The sequence below is a fragment of the Lycium barbarum genome, chromosome 12 (genome assembly GCF_019175385.1).
Source record: "Lycium barbarum isolate Lr01 chromosome 12, ASM1917538v2, whole genome shotgun sequence".
NCBI classification, from domain to species: domain Eukaryota; kingdom Viridiplantae; phylum Streptophyta; class Magnoliopsida; order Solanales; family Solanaceae; genus Lycium; species Lycium barbarum.
The window spans coordinates 74,411,278-74,428,822 of NC_083348.1; the positions used below are offsets into that span (position 1 = coordinate 74,411,278).

Below are 17,545 nucleotides of genomic sequence, written 5' to 3' on the forward strand. Positions count from 1 at the left end.
TGCAATTGTCTCCTACTTCTTCACGTGGACCCCACCTTTATTTTTTTATATTATTTTAATTACTAAATTAGAAGAGTGGGGTGTTGACGATCAAACCCACTCTTGTAATATAGTAGAAATTCATGTCTCTGTTATACTACTACTAGTAAATTTATCCGCGCTTCGTGCGGTTGCAAAACACTTTACTTAATTTATGAAAATATTAAAAAAACAAACCGAAAATATAAGTTTGCAACAATTAAAAGTATCTTAAATCTATCTTACAACAGGAGAATATTCAAAGTTTAGGCAAAAGACTTACTTAGTTTATGAAAATATTGAAAAAAACAAACCGTAGTTTATGAAAATATTTAAAAAAACAAACCGAAAATATCTGTTTGCAATAACTGAATATATTTAAATATTCTATCTTAGAACAGGAGAATCTATAACTGAAATCTATAATTTCAACGCCAGAGTATTTCAAAAACTTAAATTTAAAATCGAATCTAAGAATTAAAACCAAACATAATCTTAAGGGAAGAAAAGAAAAGTAGCCGTGACATCACAATTACCAAACTAATTTTTTTTCTTTTACTTCAAAATTCTTTTTAAAAGAAAATTCAAATATGTTTTCCTCTACTTTTCATCGTAAAAATGATATATAATTCATTATTTTATAAAACTTCGTCTGAACTCTTCAATCCACAGATGATGAAGGTGTGTTGGAGCCTCTGCAAGGTCTTGTTTGTGGCCTCTGATTTTAAAATACTATTTTTGCACTGTTTTGTGGTGTAACACTGCAACCAAATTAAAATTAATTAGAGACTATACTTTCTTTTTTTCATCCAATACTGGTAATTATATTTGGATAGATTAATCGAATTCATTTATGCCGGGTAATCTCACTTTAGATAAACTATTCGTTATTAAAGACGACTTCATTCTCATAAATCTAACCCAAAATCTCCGGTTAAAGGTTGAGGGATATGAGATTAAACATCATACATAATTAAGTGCATCACTCACTTGAACAAAAGAACAATCCATCAATTTCTCAGCATCACCAAGCATTATAATCATTAACACAAACCTTCTTTGTCTGTAAAATACAGAAAACCAAAAATCTCCGGTTTACAAGAAATTTTGTTACGTCTATATATATAATAATATTCTACATGTTAACAAATTTTGATAAAGAAATTAGAAAGTGGCTTGCCAAATAAACAAAGGCTTACACCTGGAAAAAGTTGGGCAGCTTCACAAAGAATTGAAACATCATTGTTCTGCAGCAATTGATTCACACCCCCACAATCAATAGCTACTTGAGTAATATTTATGGGCTTATTTTTTCTATTGTTGTTAATGCTGTAATTATAATAATGTTACAATTGATGACTTAATGGCGTTTCATGGAAAGACAACGTGGGATATGTAAGACTTATTTGCAGGTTTAGTAATTGAATAATCTCTAATAGATGCATTTGGTTTGAGACGGTTGGTCTACGAAGGATTTCAACGGTGGTTTTGCCTCTTTCTTCATTAATTAATTAATAAAATGCTGCAATTAAACCTTGAAGTTGAATTGTTAGGATGGCTTCTGCAATAAAATACCCACGATTATTTATTTATTCCTTAGTAATTGAATGAATGAGAAGAGTTAAGTTTGGACTGTAACCTACCGTTCTCTTTAATTAACAATGAATCTTTTTTTTTTAATTATAATTGAAAAGAATGAATAAAAAATGCAAAAAAATTAGAAAAAAGATAAATATGAATGGTGGTCATAGAGAGGTGTCACATCACCTTGTCTATGTCTAGCTTTATATTATATATAGATTTCCCTCGCTGTCACACCCCCTTTTCCTCACAAAATATGATTTATTATGTTAAGTTCAAAAGGGTTTTCAAATCGAAAGTGACAAAAATTGTGTTTCGAAAGGAATTTTATTTAGAGAAAAAGAGTTGCCACCTGACATCGAGTTTTGGTGTGCCAAGTCATCGTAAAATCAATATCCCTTTCAAAATAAGTTTGACTCTAAAAACTGATCAACGACAGAGATTCCAGTTAAGGAATTCTGTTGACCGAGGGGAAGGTGTGAGGTATCCCTCGAGTCCCGTGGTTTTAGCACGGTCACTTTAATTAACTCGTATTGGCTTAAGCGGAAACTCAATCAAGTAAACTCACGTAAAACAAACAAGCACGCGCACAAGAAAAGTTCGAAAATAAAGTCCGAATTATTACAACTGCAATAAAAGAAAAATGTGAGAAAATAAACCTAAACTACACTATGCTAAACTATGCGAAGCTATCCTCGACATCCCGGGTCTTCTCCACGAACGACCTTCATTTTTTACATTTTTTGTTTTCTTACGGACATCCCACCCGAAAAATGAATACATGATATGAAAGTAAGTAAAAACAAACGAGCAATTTAAAAGCAAGCAAGCAATTAAACGGACCTACGTATTTGCCTAGTAACCCCGACAGTATCCAAAAATCACATTAAAATTGTGGATAAAATCATATATTTGCTTTCCAAATAAAATAACAATTAGAATCGTGTTAACCACCGCCCTTTTTGCATTCAGATTTAACTCAAGCTTACCAAGTCCCATTAATGTTTACACTTAATATGACCATTTTCTAATTCAAAGTTTCAGCAATTGTTCTAGAACCAAGCAATTCTCATCAACCAAAATTCATATAAAACATCCTAAAGAATGCAGAGAACAATTATACCACGTTAATAATGATGAGTTAAGATAAGAGATGGACCTTTACAAGCTTTTCAATGGTGACTGGAGCTCCGACGGACTCGACGAACAAGACCTCAACCAATCAGCATATTTTCGCACACAAACAGCCACTTATGAGACCAACTTTGACCCAGAAAACAAACTACCAAAAATGAAGAAGAAAACCAATGATTTTTTTTTTTTGTTTTTGTTTTGGGGTTTGTTTAGTGAAGGTTTTGTATTGTACTCTTTTTTTTTTTTTTAGATTTAAATAGGCAAGGGGTGGTGACGGGATTTTTTCCGATGGGTGTAGGTGGAGGTGGTGTTGGCAAAAATGAAGTTTTATGGGTGGTAAAAAAATAAAGAAGATGATCCTTTTTTTTGTTTTTCTCCTTTTTCTTCTGTCCGTTTCTTTCTCTCTCTATTTCTCTATCTATTCTATTCCTTTTCTATTCTGCTTTTCCGTGTCCCCACTTTCTCTATCTCTTTATCCCCTCCGTGTACTGCTTGTTTCTATTCTTTATAGTTTTTTTGGCGGGTCCCCCTCTATCACGTGTCCCCTCCTTTTTTTCTTGGGATAAAATTTGTTATAACTTTTGTCATATTATGATGAGGTGGTATAATTCCATTTGCTCCTTTCACCCTTTTTGTCATCTTTTTTTATTTATCTTTTATTTAAATGCAAAAATAAGAAATATTTAATAACTACTCCTAGATAGCGAAAAATATACCATTTAAAAGAAAATAACTAGCTAAACAAAATTAAATCCTAAACAAAACATATTTTTGTAATTTTTCATTTTTTTTAACACACAACTTATACTCTAAAAATAGTAAATACTTTTTGCTTTTTGATTCTCATAAATAAACCTACTAAAAAAATAGAATAAAATCGACCCATTAAAAAATAAAAAATTTTAAAAAAAATATTTAAACACTATAAGGTGAAACACCGGGGAGGGTCAAAATTGCGTGTCTACACTCGCCGTTAGGGCTGTTCAAAATCGAACTGCCACCGATAACCCAACCGTAAATTTGGCTTATTGGTAGTTACTGACTATCGGATTAGCGATTGGGAATGGATTAAAATTTTGTAGTTAACGACTTATCAGTGCGGGGGCGGATTACACAATTTTCTTATTGGGCAAACCGTTAACTCGTTAAGAATTTATCATATTTATATTTTTACCCCTAAACATATAAAATATGTATTGTAAACCTAAAACACTAAAATCTAAAGCTAAAGCACTAAAGTAAAAAGTCTGAACCATCAGTAATTATCTTCGGTAAACTCTTTCATTAACCATAAATTATTATTATTATTATTATTATTATTATTATTATTATTATTATTATTATTATTATTATTATTATGTGTTGGAAGTTACTATTGCAATAATTGTGGTTCCAGAGAAAGGTGGTGAAGTGATCACCATCGGAAGGGTTGAGATTAAACTTGTGAATTCTTAACTGCTAAGTCCTGCCCTGTGGCTATGGGGCTTAATTGACTTCCTAGTTGTTAAATTATGAATAAAACGTTTGTCTTTCAAGGCCAAAAAAAAAAGATAGTAGTTACGTAATTTAACCGATACACCGCCCGATAACCGTCCGATAATTGCTAACCCGATACCGAACCAACTGATATCTTATCGGTTGGTTAGCCGATTAGTACTTTTAAAAGTCGATAACCGTTAAGCCAAACCGTTAAGCGTAGTTATTTGCCCAATCCGCCCGATAAACAGCCCTACTCGTCGTTAGTCTTTTGTTCACAAATACTTCTCGGCCTAAAGGTGCTTCGGTCACAAATTTAAAATAGACACGTGACATCCAATTATGTATTCTTGCGTTAAAATTAAGCCCCTAACAATACCCATAGAAATTAAATAACCCATTATCCTGATCCAAAATCCTACTATTATCCTTCGCAAAGTAATTAATTATACTATCCTTCCCCTCCACTCCATAATCAATCGAGAACTCTGTCATAACCAGTGTTTTAAGTGGTGGGAGCGAAGCATTTTACGCAACATGGAGTAAGACGTAAGTCCTGAGACACAGGGCGTAAGTCCCATGAATTTACAGGGCGTATCTCTCATGTATCATCAATTCTATAATTTATTTATTAAAAAGATAAGTTAAAGTAAAATTTTCATCAAAATTATTCAAATAAATTTAAATAAACCATCAATAATATAACAAAAGATTATCACAACTATTATTTGAGAAAAAAATTATAATAGCCTAGATAATCTTTAAAATGAAATCTTTGTCCACTTCATCACCAATTTCCACATCTATTATTTGCACTAGTTTTTATTTATATATTTCAAAGAAGGATAATGATATAAAGTGTAAGAGTAAGGAAAAAAAATGGATAAAGTTGCTTCAGGAACATAGTGCTATAAAATTTCTATCCTATTAATTTCAGACATAATCATCTAAAAAGGCTATTTATGACAGTCTTATTTTCTATGAGAGTTGCTTTTTTTATTCATTTTTTTGCGTGGATTGCCCTTCTTTTGGGGTGGTCTTTAGATTTTGCCCCTCATATTTGTGGTCTTTAAGTTTTGCCCTTCACGTAGAAACGCTGAGGTCTTGGTTTCGAACCCCCGCTCAGGCATAAAAATAAAAAATAATTTCGCAAGGCAAAACTTGGGAAAGTTATGCCGGAGCCGGCAGATGCGCGCTTAAGGCATGACTAAAGTTATGCCGGATCGGGTAGAACTTTTTGCATATTTTAGTTGTACCTTATGGGGCAGAATTTTAGTTAAGCCATAACTAAAGTATGCCCCATAAGGCGGAATCTTTCCTTAAGGCATAGACTTTGCCTTATAAGGCGTAGGGGTGTTCATGGTTCGGTTTGGGTCGGTTATTGATTAAAACCATAACCAAACCAATTTAGTCGGTTTTTAAATGTCTAAAACCATAACCAAACCAAATAAAATAATAACCACCGGTTTGGTTATTGTCGGTTTGGTTCGGTTTGGTTCGATTTTTAGGTTTATATCTTTTTTTTATTCAAACGATAACTTTTATTTATAGTTTAAGGTGGAGCATACATCATAGAAACATTTTCACTATTAGTGATAGTGTAGTACTCAAGTTACCCAAAGTTGTTAAACTATTACATATAGAGCTAAAAACTAATTTAGTAGTGGCTGCACCATTTTTGTCATCTTAATACACATACCTGGAAATAAAGTAGAGCATATGAGCTTTTAGTTGTTGTTACAAATATACATATTAATTAAACATAAAGACTACCTAAAATTAAAATGAAAATATATGAAATTAAAAAAATTTGTGTAATGATCCCAAATTTTGGGATAATACTTGCATTTTGCCCTCAATTCTCCCATTTTATTAAAAAAACTGTGTAATGATCCCAAACTTTAGATGTTTTTCTATCCTTATCCCCAAGGCTAGGGTCTCGACTACAAGGAGTTGTTCTTTTCTCCTTAAACAATCATGTGAAATAAGTAGACCAACAATCAAATTAATGATTAAAAGGTATAAAATATTTATAATTATTTATGAAAAACTAGTATTATACATATAAATAATTATAAAATTTATCGGTTTGGTTCGGTTATTTTTTAATAGAACCATAACCAAACCAAATATTATCGGTTTTTAAAATTTAAAACCAAATCAAACCAAACCAAACAAAATGTCGGTTTGGTTAAATTTTCGGTTTGATTTTGGTTTTAACCAAAACTCTGAACAGCCCTAATAAGGCGTAGACTTTGCCTTAAAGAAAAGTTTCGCCTTATGACTTTTCCTTAAGACATAGTTTAGTTATGCTTTATGGGGCAAACTCTTAGTTAAGGCATAACTAAAAGTATGCCACATAAGGCGGAACTTTTCCTTAAGGCATAACTAAAGTTTGCCTTGCAAAGTAAATAAAATAAAATATATGCTTTAAGGCAAAGTCTGCCCCCTCCGGTAGACTTTAGTTATGCCTTAAGCGCGCGTATGCCGGCTCCGGAATAACTTTCCCCAAACCTTGCCTTGCGAAATTATTTTTTATTTTTAGCCGAAGCGGAAGGTTCGAACCCAGAACCTCAGGGTTTCTACATGAAGGGCAAAAATTAAAGACCAGCAATTTGAGGGGCAACAATTAAAGAACACCCCAAAAGAAGGGCAATCCTGCGAATTGCCCTTCTTTATTTATATAGTTTAGAACAAATCACTATAGCCTGAAAACATGAGGTATAAATATCATTACACCAGTAATAAAAATCATAATCTACAAACAAAATACTTTTAAAACAACAAAAATCAAATTTAACCCTCGGGCATACGCTTTTACGCCCGATTCAAAGACGTACACCCTATGGATCTACGCCTTTTATTTGCGCCCTGAAGCGTTTTTTATACTTTCCGCCCCGAGACTCGCTCCGAAATCGCTTTTGAAATCACTGGCCATAACCAAGTTGCTCTAAACAACCTTAAATAAGGTCAAACCTATATATCTGACCTTAAGTTTACCCACAGACCCCATTCAGTAAATTCAATCCCCATTACCATAGAACACATATCATACCCAAAAAACAGATACATATCCCTATATACATTCAATAACCCCATAATAACATGAATCTCAAAAAAAAAAAAAAAAAAAAAGAATCCAAATTCAATTTTTTTTACTCATAGGTAATACCTAAACACATACACACAAACCCACGTCATAGTATCAAACAAAATTAATTAATAAAATATTACATAAATGATGCAACATATGCCAAAAAACAAATAAGAAGGTTTCTTAGACAAGATTTTTGTCCATACACTTTGGACTTCAAATTTGAAGTTTTGATTTGAAATTTATTTTTTGTTATGACGTTTGAATAAAACTTCAATTTCAATTGAAATTTTGATATTCAAATTCCAAATTCACCCAAAAGGTAGAATTTCAATTCCAGATTTGTGATTTCAAAGATTATATATAAGAGTTGGAGAAATTTTGATAGTTTTCACAAATTGTGGATTTTCATGTTAATTATATGAAAAAGTACAACTTTTAAAATTCAATTGCATGTCTAGACACAATTTCAACTTTAAATCAACCTCTCCAAGTAAATGATTTCAAATCACAATTTCAAGTTCACGTCCAAACGCCTAGTTAGTAGGAAAGTTATAAGTCTAATTATCGATATTAATTAGTGTGACTATTATGTTTTGAGAAAAATTTAAAACTAAAATATTATCTTTATTTTGAAAATCTCACTATTCCTTTTTTCTAGTAAAGTTTTTATATTTTTTTTCTTTTTTCTTTCTTATAGAAATTAAGTCATTAAGTCTACCATTGATAATTTTTTAAGCTTCAAAATTTTGTGCCCTAAACCAAAGACTTTATTTGATTAGCCTCTCCTTTGAGCCACCCTGATATATACTCGAAGAAACGAACAAATTCTTGTGAGTTTTGGGTATTTGGAATATCACAAACGGTGTTAGCTGATATTTCGAATCATAAAACTATGTGTAACTTTGAAAATAATTAAGCCTTTTTGTTTTTTCATATATCTATTTTTACATGGATTTGATATAATGATCAAATCAAATATTTATTTATATAAAATTAATTAATTTTCTAATAAGGAGTTGTACGTCGTCCACATATTCTTAAGAGCCAAGCACATCAGTTTGTTACATTTAGTATATCTTAGAAAAAATTATTTTTGGTTCACGTCTTAATATGCCTGATTGCAAAATTAGCGCAGAAAAAGTATCAGGGTGGAATCCGCATCTCCATATATTGACTAGAGAATTGAGATGTGTCCACTATTATTTTTAAGCCTCAAGTGCTAAGGTATCATTTCCACTTGCATACAATTTTTTTTTTTAATTTGTTTTTAGCTATACACAGAGGGAAGGAACCAGGAAGAGGAAAACAAGAAGGAAAATTACAAAGTGATAAAAGTTCAGTTCACATTCTTTCTAATATATAGAAAGCTGGAGCTTGTCATGCCAGCATGCTGGAACAGGGTTATGTTGGGATCGAAATAACAGGGCGCCATGCGGAAACTAATAATTGCAAACCTTGAACATGATAAATCAGACAACAAAGAAAACTATACTAAAAGAGGCATAATATATTGATATGATTTGGCCAATTGGCCTACATATGGGAAACTAATTAAAAAATATAAAATATATTGGGAGAACATCTCCCCCTAAACAAGACTCGTTAAACGACTATATTATGGATGCTATTGTGTTAGTTGTGGGAAGGAAGTTTTCAATTTATAGATGACCAAAACTTTTCCTCCGAGACAAGGAAAAACCAATATGGAAGAGAATTATATTTTCCTGTTAGGAAAAGTAAAAATAATTAGGGTTATACTTTGACTTTCCTTCGAGAAAAAAGTAAAACTTAAATATGGTAACAATATCAGGGCAAAAACCCTAACAGGTTATTTTCGGTATTCCACAGTCTAAGTGTGTAAATATATTACACCATACTGGTGCATGAAGGTACTTTTTCCTTGATGAACAATAAAACCAGTCCACTTTAATTTAATTACGTCTATGCCAGATAAAAAGTTATAGTATCTGTGGGGCAATTCGTAGTAATGCCCTTATTTTGGGTGGTCTTTAATTTTTATCCATCACAATGAAAGTATTTAACGTTTTTCTTCACCCAAAACCTTAGGGTTGCGGGTTCAAACTCCTGCTCAGGCGAAAATTTAAAAAAGTTTGCTAGGTAGAGGTTGCCTACAAACTCTGCCCCATCGGGCATAGTTTGCCTGCAAAACTCTACCGTAAGGCAGAATTTGCAGACAAGTTATGTTTGATGGAGAGGAATTTGCCTGCACACTATGCCTTAGAAAGCTCGACCTTCTGGGCAAAACTCTACCTGAAGGCAGAATTTTACCTTCATGCAAAAGTCTGCCTAAAGGCAAAGTTTTGATGGCAAAATTCTGCTTTGCGAATCAAAACCTCTGCCTTGCGAAATTCCTTCTTTTTTTGACTGAGCTGGGGTTCGAAGGGCAAAAATTAAAGACCACCAATTTGACGGGAAAAAATTAAAGACCACCCCAAAAGAAGGGCAATCCGCGCAAAAAAATGTTTTCTATCTCGCCCTGCATTTGTTACTTTAATATTTTTCCAGTTTTAATTTATCAGAGCAAGTTAAATGTGATAAATTTAATTATCTAAATATGAATCTCTTACTTTAATTATCTATTTGCTTCCTTAAAAATGTTTACGTGCTAACCTTTCTGACTAAATGTGGAGTTGCTTATCAATTCAAAAGTGTACTTTTTCTTGGTATTTTTTTGGCAACTGAAATATTATTTTCTTTCCCAACAATTTACATGAAAGGAAATCATATGTTAGTTCCCAATCTCAATTCTTCATCAACTTCACTGTCATCCTCATCCGAACACCATCTAAGTCATCCTCTCCAAAGACAAGAAAATCACTATTTTCTTCCTCAACTGGTTGTTCAACTTCAGCTGCCTCATTCAAGGTCTCATTTATAGACTCCTCAAGTTGTGAAACCTGGAGCTACCCCCCAATTCTTCATTATTTTTTCCACCAACCAGTGGTCCCAAAACAGTGCTAGCAGTTGGCTCCCCTTTTTCAATATTCACATGTTTCAGATACAACCTAAGAAAATGACCTAGTCCTCAATTTTTTAACACAATTATATTTATATAGATGGTTGTCACTTTCCACCGAGACAAATTTATGGGTAGTAGGTAGGGGTGTAAAAAGAAATCGATAAACCTCACCGATAATCCGAACCAAATCGAGAAAAAAATTTGACTAGTGGTTTGGTTTGACTTGGTTTGGTGTTGAAAAAAAAATTGATCATAAGTGGTTTTGTTTGATTTTAACTAAAAAAAGTCAAACCAAACAAAACCAACCCGACATTACATGAGTATAAATTTTTAAAATACTAAATATTTACTTATACTATAATTTATTAATATTTCTTAAGTGTTTTCATAGTTTTTGGCTTTTAACAAATTATTTTAAGTTTGGACTTAGAATTTTGAATGTTCCAATAAGATTTATAGCCCATAGATATTAGTAACTCAAATAAAGTCAAAACCAAATCAATATTAATGCTAACAAAAGTAATTCAAGCCTAACACTAGGAACGATAAAAATGTTGGATATCTATTATTTAGTTTTGCACTGTTAATTTAAACAATGAAAATACATAACTTAATTTTATTTTTTTCTGTATCGTGTAATTAATACTTATTAACCGTACTTATTTTAGCATGATTTAGTACTTTTAGATGATGATTATTTTCATTATGCCTTATTAATTAACAATATTTATTTTATGCTATTTTTTTTTTGTTGAACATTTTATTACAATGTCATTATTCATTTCACATTTTTGTTATTTTCTTAAGACCCTAGTTGTATCTTACTAGGACTAAAGAAATATTTGAAGTAAAAGTTATATTATGTATGAAGATTTTTCCCGAAAAAAAAAAAGAAAACTCGAGAAAATCGAAAATCCGGAACAACCCGAGGTAAAAAAAATCCGACTTTTATTGGTTTGATCTGGTTTATCGATTTAACAACCAGACACAATTGGTTTGATTTGGTATTTAAAAAACTCAAACCAACCCGATCCATGTACACCCCTAGTAGTAGGATCTCCAACATAAAAAGCTTCAACTTCATCATACCCAATGTCCTTTGCATAAGACTTCATTCCGGTCAAAGAGAAATGGTTCTTATCTAACTCAAACAGAGCTTGCTCCAATTTCGACACATATTGACCTTTAAAAAAATTACCCCCATGGTGAAAAATAGTAATAATATGGTCACCCATGTGACCAGATATGTGAAAAGGAGACAAAATTACAGTAAATATACTCTTCACAGATAAAAAGCCCTAACCTTTACAAATATTTACCGAAGACACCATTTCAAAAGTGAAAAAGTAAAAGCTTCAACAAAATATACATACCTTGGCTAAATTGAGGGAGAAAATGGATAAATCTTCAAATCCTTAAAGCTTCAACAACGACCTAGAACACTTTCGAGCCAAATCGAAGAAATTAAACACTGATTTTTGGATTTCAATCGGATTTGGATTTCAATGGTAATAAAAGATCCACATGTTATCGTTTGAATAATCATTCATAATCACACGGAAATTCATTCACTCTTTCAATCTATTTTGGGTCTTTCTTTATAAAAATATTTTTTTACTGCTATGTCGAAAAAGTAAAAAACTAAACCACATTGGCCATACAGGCTACATCAGGCCTTACGTTTCAAAATATAAAATATACTCCCCAAAGAGTAAGCAGTGCTTGTAACTTGTCTCTGGGTAACTTGTCTACTCCAACTAACTTAAAGAAGGACCAGCCTTCGTCTGTGTGTGGGTCTTCGTCTAATTATCCGAGGTATGTTCTTCTCTAACTACATTCGGTCTTTGCTCTTTTTCCCAATTATATGCTGTTCCTTAAGCAAATGCGGAGGGAGGAAGAGGTGTTAACAGAATAGCAGGAATTCAACTGGGAATTCAAGTATTCCACAGCTTAGAGTAGGAATCTAGGGATAAAATTCGAGTAAAAAGATAATATGATGGAAGAAAGGAGATGTTAGAGAAGAGTAGAATTATTGTATTAAGAATCAAGAGAAAATATCATTGAATGAATTACAATTCTGAGAATCACAGCTACATATAGCCAAAACTATAAATTGGACATCTAACAACCTGTAACTAACTTTCCTGCCAATAGCTAATTTAACTAACTTTTAACTAATCAAGCAGCTAATTGCTGATGTGTAATGTAACTACTCTTGAGCTAATTACCAGCCTGTAAATCATGTATCAGTACTCCTTACATTGAAAGATCCTTGTCCTCAAGGATCAAAACCAGTAAATCTTGTCTGCAACACAGTAGTATACTCCCAAGTGGAAACATCAGCTGAAAAATCTTCCCATTTGATCAAGACTTGTGCCACTGCTTTGTTACCTCTCTTGACCACCCTTCTTTGTGATGCCTTGCATTCACAGCCTTGAGATGACCTCTTTCATGGAAGACCCACTTGCTAATTTCAGTCAAAAGCTGCTCATTGCCACATTTCTCATGGTTGATTGCGCTTCTAGTCTTTTTCAACCCAGATCTAAAGTATCGATTGCCTGCCATATTAAGTGATCCATCAAAGTAAAATCCATTTTCACCATATTCATGTCTCTGTCCCAAGCTATTGATGACTTCAAAAGGTCGTCCATTCTGCCTAGAAGATGTAGTTCCTTCAACTGTCGGAATCGTCCTAAGTGAAGGAGCAAAAGACCGGAATAAGTGAAACAACTGATTGCATTTTTTGTTCTCAACCCACACTTTAGCTCCTTGCTCTGCAAGTAGTTTTGGTATTTCTTCTATTGTTAGGAAGATTGATTTTCTAAACTCTTTACATGAGCCGATCTTCTTATCACTCTCCAAGTTTAACCATAAATTGTAGGAAGCCGTGATCTTGGAAAGAATTGTATCAGGTCCAACTTTCCATGAGAGCACTTCTTTCTAAGCAGCTCTTGAATAAAATCACATATTTTGCTGTTAATTGTTTTTCACCCCCTGAAACCTAAGTCGTTCATATTTGAGTTTAGGGAGTTGCTGCTAGCCTTTATTATCAACAAACTTATCCAATTTTCATTGGTTTGCACCAACTTCATTATGCTTCTCCTTTTTATTATCCAAAATCATTATCTCATATTCCAACATGAAATCATTACAAGAATTCACATCAAAATAACCAGCCAAAATAGGGTACCAAGAAGCCAAAGGTACATGATCAGAATTCATATTATTTCTTGACATTCCATTTCTCTCAGGCAATTAATCGAACATGTAAGGAGCAACTACTTCTCTTCCAAATTTAGAATATTCATCAAGAACAAGAAGATTAAAATCTACCTCATGATCTTCTAGAAATCGAGAAGGAGAGAACTGGGAATGCATAAGGAATTCGACTGTTCCAGCTTCTATATCCTTCTTGTTTATTGTTTTTACTAACTTGTCTTCATCAGAATAAACTTCTTCACTGTTTAAAGAAGTTGTAAGAACTTTGTTACCATTTTCTATAGAAAGAAGATAAAAAACCAAGCCTCCAAATTCCCCCATATTACTGTCATCTTCCGCCGAAGGTGCATCAAGAGACCTATTTGCAAAAGCATCTATATCACCTTCATTTTCCCTAAAAAGTTTGGCTAGACACATGTCTTCAAGAATTTCAGATTTTGTATCCAAAGAAGATATTTCAGTATATTCATCAAATTGTGGCTGAGATTGTTCCTCTGGTTGCTACTTCAAGATCCATCTATAAAACAATTTTAGTGCACTTTCCAAGCCTTCTTCAATATCTTGGAGTTTAACTTCAATGTTTGTGCAATGATTTTTAAGTGTTGACATTCTTCTACAGTCTAAGAACCGCAAGGCTCTGATACCAATATTAACAGAATCATAGGAATCCAATAATGCTTCGAGTAATTCAATAGCTAGAACAGGAATTCAATGGAAGAATTCGAGTGAATAGCTCAATTTGACGGAAAAGATAGAAATGAGAGAGAAAGTAGAGTTCTTGGTTTGTTTGCCTCTATTTGCTTGTGTGATATTTGTTGAACAAAAGACTAGCGATTGGTTTTATTTAGTCATGCTAAATTCCATCTATAACTAGTAATTAAGGGAGTAATTTTAGCACATATAGCAGTATACGTCCCCAACAACAGTAACTAGAACATTTAAAATCATGTTAAACAATTGGAATTGAAGTCATTAAAAGTCAAGGATAAAGCTTGCATGAGTTAAAATACATTTTCAACCAGTTAAGTTTTCAAAAAGATTTTAGACGAGCTTACACTCGAATTTCATTAGGATCTAAAGTTGTTAAAATTTAATGAAATATTACCAAACTTTCCCTAAGTCTTTAAACCAAAGTCAATTACTTCCCTTTGAGATGTATAACTATTTTCCAGCAAGTTTAACTTTTCTCAACTATGGCACTTTTTTTTTTACTTTAGTATTTTTATCATCTGTGTATTTTTAGAGGATGCCTAATACCTTCCCTCTAGATTAGTTGAACCCGTACCTAGAATCATTTGGTTTCGTAGACTTTAAAATAAAATCAACTTTAGATAATTACCTTAATTAACCTTAGGTGCCCTAATTCACCATAAATAATTTGGTGGCGACTCCTAACTTTAAATAACCCCGGAATTACCCAGATGTTGTAAACTATTTTGACCCCGATTAAAATAGGGTATAGCAGCTTGGCGACTCCGTTGGGGACACTTAGGTTCTAACCATAACGGACTTAGTTTAGGCTTTGTGTGTTTATTTAATTACTTTATTTGTTGTCAACTGTTTTACATGCTACTAATTGTTTGTTTGCTATAAACTGTTTAAATGTTACTGTTTTGATATAAACTGTCATTCTTTATCACTTTTCTCCACATTTGGAAATTCACACTATCACACGTACACGCGAGGTGTGTTTTGCGCACCCGCAAATTTCTTTCAAAATCCCAAATTTTAGGAGAGTTGGCATATGCGCGGGGTGTCCGAATTTTCCGTGTGACCGCGTAGCCTTCTCACTCGAGTTGTCCGCTCGGGAACCTTGCGTCTAGTAAACCCGCTCTTAGTCAACCTAGGATAGAGCTAAACCAACACCCTTTATTAAGAGCATACATTTCATGACCTAGGAGGTTTAATACCCTTGAAGTATTAAACCCATTAGATGACTTTACCCAAACGTCCAAGTGGGTTCACGACCCCAAGTGACACTATCATACTTTATGTGCATGTTTGAAGGATAACTGTGCCTAAATATGGACCATTTGCTTTAACTAATTAAACTTTAGGGGGAGGGAATGACTAACGTTTCTTTCATAGGTATGGATTTGCATTGGAGTACAACAAATGACGAAGATCAAGGACATCACAAAATGGAGCTAGAAGTTTGACATAGGAAATTGTATTTACTTTACTTAGATTAGGAAACACTTTATGTTGTACTCATTTGACATTACATTACTTTTGTACTTTATTTTTGGGGAAGTAGACTTTTTTTAATTAACCAAAAGCAATGGGATGACATATTATGACACACTTTGCCCTTCAAACAAACGTTAGGCCTACCTCTGGCACAAAGAGGTCATATGCATATTAGGACGCGCTATTGTTTGATATACTCGTTTACATTTGTTTGATAACTTGTTTAACTTTATTTGATGAATTATTTGCTACATGACTTACTTGACTCTATGTGATCATGACTTTACCTAGATATGTTATGAGTCTGACATCATTTGCATTTTTATGTTCTTATATCCTCAAAGAGAGTTGATTTGTGTTGACACCGAGACACCGACCATCCGGGGTGCCGAACCAGGAGAGACTTTGAAGAATTGGACTCTTACTCCGTCCCTGGTTCGCCAGGAGTCTTGGTAGTTTGAACATGTAGAAAACTTTTGAAATAGCACGATTTTAAAATTGAGGCTTGAATCATGCTCAAAACTTTTGTTGCTTGCCTCATCTTTTGGAAACTCAAAAATCTATGAATGCATTTTTTATTTTCCTTAATTGTCTATTATTGTTATTTTCTACTTTATTTATCAAATCTGCAAACTCTATGATTGTGACATAAAATGAACGAATAGACAACATACGTGTCGAGAGAGTAACAAAGAAAACTAGAGGACAAGACAAGATTCCACTCGGAAGAAATTGAAATAGCCGATAGACAATGACACAAGCATGAAAGCTATCAGTCAAGAAGAAATCAAAGGATGACATTAGGTTAGACAGCCTAGTTTGCAACCTTTCCTGTAATACACATACGAACTACGCTGACCTGATTCCCATGGTAGGATACGTAGGCAGCCCACATAGGGTTCGGTTGCATTATAACAGAAAATCCAAAAATCCTTAGGTAAGGAGAACTGTACGTGGCCTGATTCCCTCGGCGAGATTCATAGACTATCAACATACAGGGCAATCATATTTAGAAATCCAACAAACCTTTTACCATTTATGTAATAGAACTACGCTGACCTGATTCCCTTGGTGGGATACGTAGGCAATCCACATCGGGTACGGTCCCTTTATCAGAAAATTTCAAACCATTTCTACGTACCTCCGAACTACGTTCTGACCTGATTCCTTTGGAGGGATACGTAGACAACCTATATAAGGTTCGGTCACACCATAACATAGGTTTAGTATACCCTTCGAAGTCAAAACTGGGGCAGATTTTGAAAGGATATAGACAAGAGAATGGATGGACATCGACAAGATTAAGGCTACCAGACAGGAAATATTATAGACAAATAACGTTTCAATTGTTTTAGAAGTGTCGCAATCTAAAGTTGGCAGAAATATTTTACAACTTACATATATATATATTTACATATATATCTTTCCTTACATACATATACTCACATATATATCTTTCATTATACATATACTTACATACATACCTTTCAAATGAAACACTTTCTTTCAGTTGCTTCACTATTGTTCATATACCGAGGCTTGAACGGAGATCACAAGATCCAAACAAGACGAACAAGACGAATGGAGCGCCAACTACGTCAAGCTTCGAGTCAACACAAATCAACTTCCCTCTCCCAAACTAAGAATTTTTCTTTAAGTGCAGGAACCTAAAATCGCAAGATCAGCAGCCAAGCCTATCAATCATGGCCGAAAAGCATCATTTGGCTCATTATGGCCTCGCCTCAAAAGCCAAACGGCTTTATTTCCAACTTTATCTTTAATTTTATTTTTATCATAATAACTTTATGACTTTATTAACAAATATACATGTTTTGTAGGTTGTCAAGATT

The 17,545-nt window shown here is 33.3% G+C and overlaps 2 long non-coding RNA genes across 2 annotated transcripts; one reads left to right on the forward strand and one right to left on the reverse strand.

The window, feature by feature from the left end:
- Positions 1 to 406: 406 nt before the first annotated feature.
- Positions 407 to 3,217, reverse strand: LOC132624883 (uncharacterized). Its single transcript, XR_009576555.1, has 3 exons — positions 2,759 to 3,217; positions 1,009 to 1,081; positions 407 to 779 (listed from the first exon to the last, which is right to left on the reverse strand). It is a non-coding gene; the product is annotated as an uncharacterized LOC132624883 (long non-coding RNA).
- An 8,768-nt stretch (positions 3,218 to 11,985) lies between these two features.
- On the forward strand, positions 11,986 to 15,807 carry LOC132623313 (uncharacterized). Its single transcript, XR_009576193.1, has 2 exons — positions 11,986 to 12,101; positions 15,594 to 15,807. It is a non-coding gene; the product is annotated as an uncharacterized LOC132623313 (long non-coding RNA).
- Positions 15,808 to 17,545: the final 1,738 nt, after the last annotated feature.